Raw genomic sequence first — 5750 nt, 5'->3', positions numbered from 1 at the left:
TGACCACGCCTCTCGGTCTCATTGAGCTTTCGGCTCATATGCTACTGGGTTACCTTATTGTACTAGCACACCGCCTATGGCATAGTCTGACGCATCCGTGTGTACTTCAAATGGCTTAGTGTGATCTGGCAACTGCAATACGGGGTCATCAATCACTGCCTGCTTTAGGTCCTCAAAAGCTCTTGACACTCTTCCGATCAGTGCAGTGCCATGATCGGTCCGTACGTCCTTCTTTAGGAGATTTTTGAGTTGAGCAGCCCTCTTCGAGTAACTTACGATGAATCTTCGGTAATAGTTCACGAGCCCTAAAAACGATTTTAGCTCACTCACCTTGGTGGGTGCTTGCCACTCCTCGATGGCTCTGATGCCCATCCAATGCCCTAGGAATAGGATCTCCGTCTGTTCAAAGGAGCATTTCTCTTCTTTATTTACATAGAGGTGATTCTTCCTTAATACCTTAAAAACGGTCCGGAGGTGGCTAACGTGGTCGTTTAACGAATAGCTATAGCCCACGATTAAAGTATACCACCAGTCGTCTAAGTACGGGTGGAATAGCTCATTGTGGAGGGTGCAGAACGTGGCAGGGGCATTGGTGAGTCCAAAAGAAAAGGCATAACCAGATCAAACGCCCGGTTGGTTGCTTGCTTTTCACACGGGTCGTCTTTGGCTCGTCTCCTTCCGCGATACGCACCTGGTAGTAGCCCGACTGTAGATCCAACTTCGAGAAGTATCTCGCGCTTCTTCTGGAATAAAACAGGGGCTCCCAACCTTTTCCCCAGCAATATAGGGAAAACAGCCTTGGAGGCTGGAATATAAATATTTATTCTTAATAGGCCTCTATGATTTCCTGTAATTCTTTCCTGAGCTCAATCAATCCTCTTAACTAATAGATGCTAGTTGGGGGCCATCTACAAACCTAGCCCCAGTCTAAATAGTTGGGGTTTGGCTCCAGGCTCCAACTCGATCTTGTGGTAGACTGCCCTCCTAGGGGGCACTCGGCAACTCACTCGTGGGGCATGATATTCCATAATTTCTCAAGTACTTGCTGCACTTCCTGAGAAAGAAGTCGTCTTGGTATTGGATCCGCTCTTCTGTTAGCATGAACATGAATTAGATTCTATTCATCTTCTTTATTCTTAAGAGAACTCCCACCTGAACCATTCTTAAGACCACAAAGCACTATCGAATGAGTTCTAATATATAAGATTTAAACGTACACAAGTGGACAAATCTTTCACTCACTGAGAAGTGAAAACCTGTGACTAGATCGTCCTGAAGACGGATGCGACGGGAAGAAGTGGCATTTGAAAGTGTTGCTGACTTAACATTTAGGTTTCGGCATAACAAAGCTTGCACTGTCTTTTCGCACTTAGGCGCACAGCGTGCCATTGGTAATGATTCTACTACGGTGCCACAAATTCGCAAGCTGATCCTAAGTAATCGTTGTTGTTCATTTGATACCGGAGGAACTACATCGTTAGGATTGGGCAATAGCTGCGATTCTTCCTGAATAGCCTGGATTCTCCTGTCGAGAGTCACTTTGAAAGTCTTACCTAAACTCTTCCGACTGAATATGATAAAGCCTATAAAACAACGAGCTACTATCATTTCTTCATTATAGATTGAGATCTTCTTCGAACTTAATGCACAAATAGATAGAATAGCAGCAAATAACATCTTTCTAGCCTGCATATTCGTGGAACTCAATCTCATTTAGAAAGCTTATCTCTATCTTTCAGCAACTGAACGGGAAGTGGTTTAGGAAAGGACTTTAGAATCGGATGCGCTCGCCCAGCGAGAAAGGCCCTGACCCTGCCAACCAAGTCAAAATAAAAAAGAAAGAAGAGAACGAAAGGAGAAGAGAACTTCGTATTTTTTTTGGTAATTCTCTAGGAGTCATGTTTAACCTTGAATGCTATTAATAAATTCTACAGCAATAGTCCCTCGGACTCGGAAAGTAATAACGAAAATGGCTAACCCAATAGCAGATTCCGCAGCTGCCACCGTTGGAACCAATGAAGCAAATGATTGACCCATCATATCATCCGAAGAAACGGAAAATACCAAAAAGTTCAAATTCACAGCTAATAACATTGATTCAATTGGCATTGACATAATAGGAATATTTCGTCTATTAAGGAGGATTCCCCGAATACCTAAAATAGAGATGATCATAGAAAATGTGAAATATTTGATAGGATCCATTTCGGGAACGTGGAATGTAAGAGAAATTCAAATGTTATAACTCCAGTACGTCAGGAACGCTATGTCATTTACAACCCCGGCGTATTTCGGATGCTTGAAGGCCCTGCTGACCTGAAGTGATTTAGAAAGATTCTTCTTTTTCGATGGTGATCGGTGATGGTATCCATAGCGTTACTTATTTTTCGGAATATTCTAAGAATTAGAAATCCAGAAAAATCCGTCAATAAATGACGAACCCCATTATACAGATGATAGGACAGGGCTAAGGCAGTAATCTCGACGGAGATTAGGATGAGCTTTGATGAAAAAAAGAAGAATTGGTAGAAATTCTCATAGGTGAAGCAAATCAAACCTATTTTCAGACAAAGAAGATAAAAACAAAACTATAGTGGCTAGGAAAGCCCTGGAGATTCTATGGGAAATTGAACGTCGAAGTAAGCTGTGGCTTATAAATAGGAAGATGAGGAGATAACGGGCGAAGGATATTCATGATATTAGGTTGATTTATGTTCATTCGCTCTACTGCGGAGCGGCATACCGAAAAAGAAAGGTTTTGGAAAAAAGTCAGTACTATAGCCCCAATCATGGCTACTAATAAAATAAGACTAGGAACCAAAACCAGACGAAATAGTAGGTATAAAGTAAATTGCCCAATGTTTCCAAATTAGTCCAACTTCGTACCTTTCCGGCATAAACTGTATATCTCAGAGAGGTCGTATTTCTTTGGGTTGGTAGTATTCGTAGGAGATTATTGGCCGGGGTTCTGCTTGCACCAGTCGTTGATAACCTCGATTAACTTTTGTGCTGCTTTGGCGCCGGTTTTAGGCCTTCGTCCCCTCAGAATGTTCAAGTATATCTAATTGGTTCATGAGGTGGTGAAGTTTTTGTGAACTCGCAGTTTTCAGCCCTAGTTTATCATAAACAGAGCTTAGAATATCAGATCTCATGGTTATGCGATTAAAAGAAGATAAAACCTCTGAGATTCGATGTTCTACCGCTAGGAGGATGGCGCAGCCTGAAGTTGCGCTTCTGGTCTGGACTGGGCGAAACTTCAAAACTTCTGCCGACTCCGGGACTCGGAGCTTGAAATATTCTATTCGAAGTGATTGAGTCGGGGCGTTTGTCCAGCGCCGCCCAGAGCTCATCTTGCGGCACGCTCACCACCGAGCTAGACGGGCCAGACGGTCCTGCATGCGGGTCGAAAGGGGGCTGAGGACAGGGGTTTGCCCTGTGGATGCTGAAGATATGACGTTTTTGTCAGAACTGGCTCCTCTGAGACATCATGTTGCAACAGCCCCACATATCCTCAGACATCACAAGAGCCCCCACTAGGAGACCAAAGTAGCTGAAGGAGCAAAGAGGAAGTAGATAGCCTTGCTGAAAAGGCTACACATTAGTTCACCTCCAAAAAAGTGACATCTAGGCTGATTAGCTGAAAGAATGAATAGAATACACATAGCAATACTAAAACAATAGTAATTTTACTGTAATTTACTACAGAATTAGACATTCTACTGCACTGGGGCAACAATTTTTCTGTATAGATCGAACTATTTGAATATAAAATGAAAATTACGCCTAACAGTATCAAAGAAACTATGAAAATAATAACTAAAGAAACTAAAATAGGAGCAAATTCTACCCTCACCACAGCCCACTTCCTTCTATCGCTCCTTAGTTAGCGGAGCGGCATACCGAAAAGAAAAAGCCCTTATTCGATTCGAACCGATGACTGAAGCCTCTTTCTTTAAGGACCGCGTGACTCTTCTTTTGAGGAAAGACAGAACTTTTCTTTATATACAAATTTTCGGTCCACAAGGCATGCAAGCGAGGCCTATGTGGAAGAAAGAAAGAAAACTGCAGGCACTCTACAACAACAAGAGAAAGGCCAGTCATGGAACCCCAACCCAATCCCACCGGAGAACCCATGCATTCAATTAGAAAAACCTTTCTGCTTTGCTATCTAATCACTTCCCACTACCAAAAGGAAACTAGTGGTAGAAGGTGACTTGTTCATTTATGAAATTAGAACCTTGCTTTAGGGACGAGTGAGGAGTAGAGTAGGGGAAGTCCTAACCCTAACTGAGAGAGGATCCACGGTGGCTACAGGAAAGCAGAGCCAGCGCGAAGGCGGAACAAGACTGCAGATCTTTCTTTGTTTATAAAAGACCTTGGAACGTTTAACACCAAACAAATATCAAAGCAGAGTGGCAGCAGTGATCAACTCGCTTATGGCATCTGAGCGGAGTGCCTTCTTACTTTGCGAACATGCCATATTCATAGCCATAGACCGATGGAGCAAGAAGAATTCCTTGCTAAGAGATCTCCGGACAGCTTACTTACAACTTTAAGAGATTCCCAGCAACATATCAGGATCTAGCTTTAAGATAGAAGATGCATCATAAGATAAATGAGCTAATCAAACGAGCGATTAAGCTGAAACAGCAAGGAGACTGATAGCGAAGGTAGGAATAGCCTGACTTGCAAAGGCAAAGGATATGGTTTTAAGCGAGTCAATAACGGGCATATAAGATCCGGGGATAGGGATACTTTTAAGGATCTTTTCTATCAGCTGAAGTAAAAATAAGGATATAGCCGCTGCTAGGAATTAGATTCATCACCTCCTATGCCAGGAAAGCAGTCAGGGGAAGTTCGATCTAAGAAAGGACAGGCAGGCTCAAGTGCTGAGTCGGGCATGGTTCCCATCCGGTTCTAGCCAGCGAAGTGAGCCGGTCTTCCTCCTTTACTACCTAAAAGTGAGAGGATAAGGAATGCTACTCTAATGGAGCGGAGAACTATCTTCGTTAGAAGCAGCTAAGCGGAGTCTTGAAATAGATCCGGGTTCACCATTTTTAATGGTATTTATTATGTATGGCTGCCCAGAAAGAAGTATCATCGGCGTTAGGGTCGGAGAATGCCGGGTTTGAAGGACTGACGGAGCGCTAACTAGGATGTCTTTACCGAGGGGCGTAGTGTAAAACTAACAATATCTCGTATAGTTATATCGAAAAAAAAAACTACAAGCAACTACATCAACAATTACATTGCCTGACGTGAACTCTAGTCGCTCGCTACGCTCATATATTCATTTGTATATGTCAATAAATAAATGTATACAAGGCTGCTTCCTGTATTACCTGCCAGGGCAGGGATCCTCGCCCAATCCGGAAAGAAGAAGAAGAAAGAAATTCAATCTGAGGAGGCCAGTCAGCAATTCTAGGAGGAAGGGCGAAAGTGGACAGGGATTTTTGCTTTGGCTGCCCTTTCCCTGTTGAACGGTTCCAGTTAGGCGGATTGGTCTCTGCTACACTATCTGAACGATATTAGAAAGCATCGCCAACATATATCATTAATAGTAATAGTCTAGAATCAATCTATTTGTGTCTAATCTTGCTTTTGGATGGATTTTTTCCTATTTCTATGAGCTTCTAGGTCATACGAGGGGAAAATGACAAGTTTCGTATGAAAGGGAGGGGGTTATGTCCTTTCAAGGTACAAGTTCTTCCCCGGAGACACCTTACCCTACTTAGCTTGGGTTATTAAGC

General features: G+C 42.9%; 1 pseudogene; it reads right to left on the bottom strand.

Annotated features, from left to right (window-relative positions):
• Nucleotides 1-536: 536 nt before the first annotated feature.
• LOC131177151 (uncharacterized) lies at nt 537-2303 on the bottom strand (annotated as a pseudogene).
• Nucleotides 2304-5750: the final 3447 nt, after the last annotated feature.

Source organism: Hevea brasiliensis, unplaced genomic scaffold, assembly GCF_030052815.1.
Source record: "Hevea brasiliensis isolate MT/VB/25A 57/8 unplaced genomic scaffold, ASM3005281v1 Scaf346, whole genome shotgun sequence".
Classification (NCBI taxonomy): Eukaryota; Viridiplantae; Streptophyta; class Magnoliopsida; order Malpighiales; family Euphorbiaceae; genus Hevea; species Hevea brasiliensis.
Note: the sequence above shows the minus strand (reverse complement) of the source record. Positions and strands in the feature narration are given on the sequence as shown.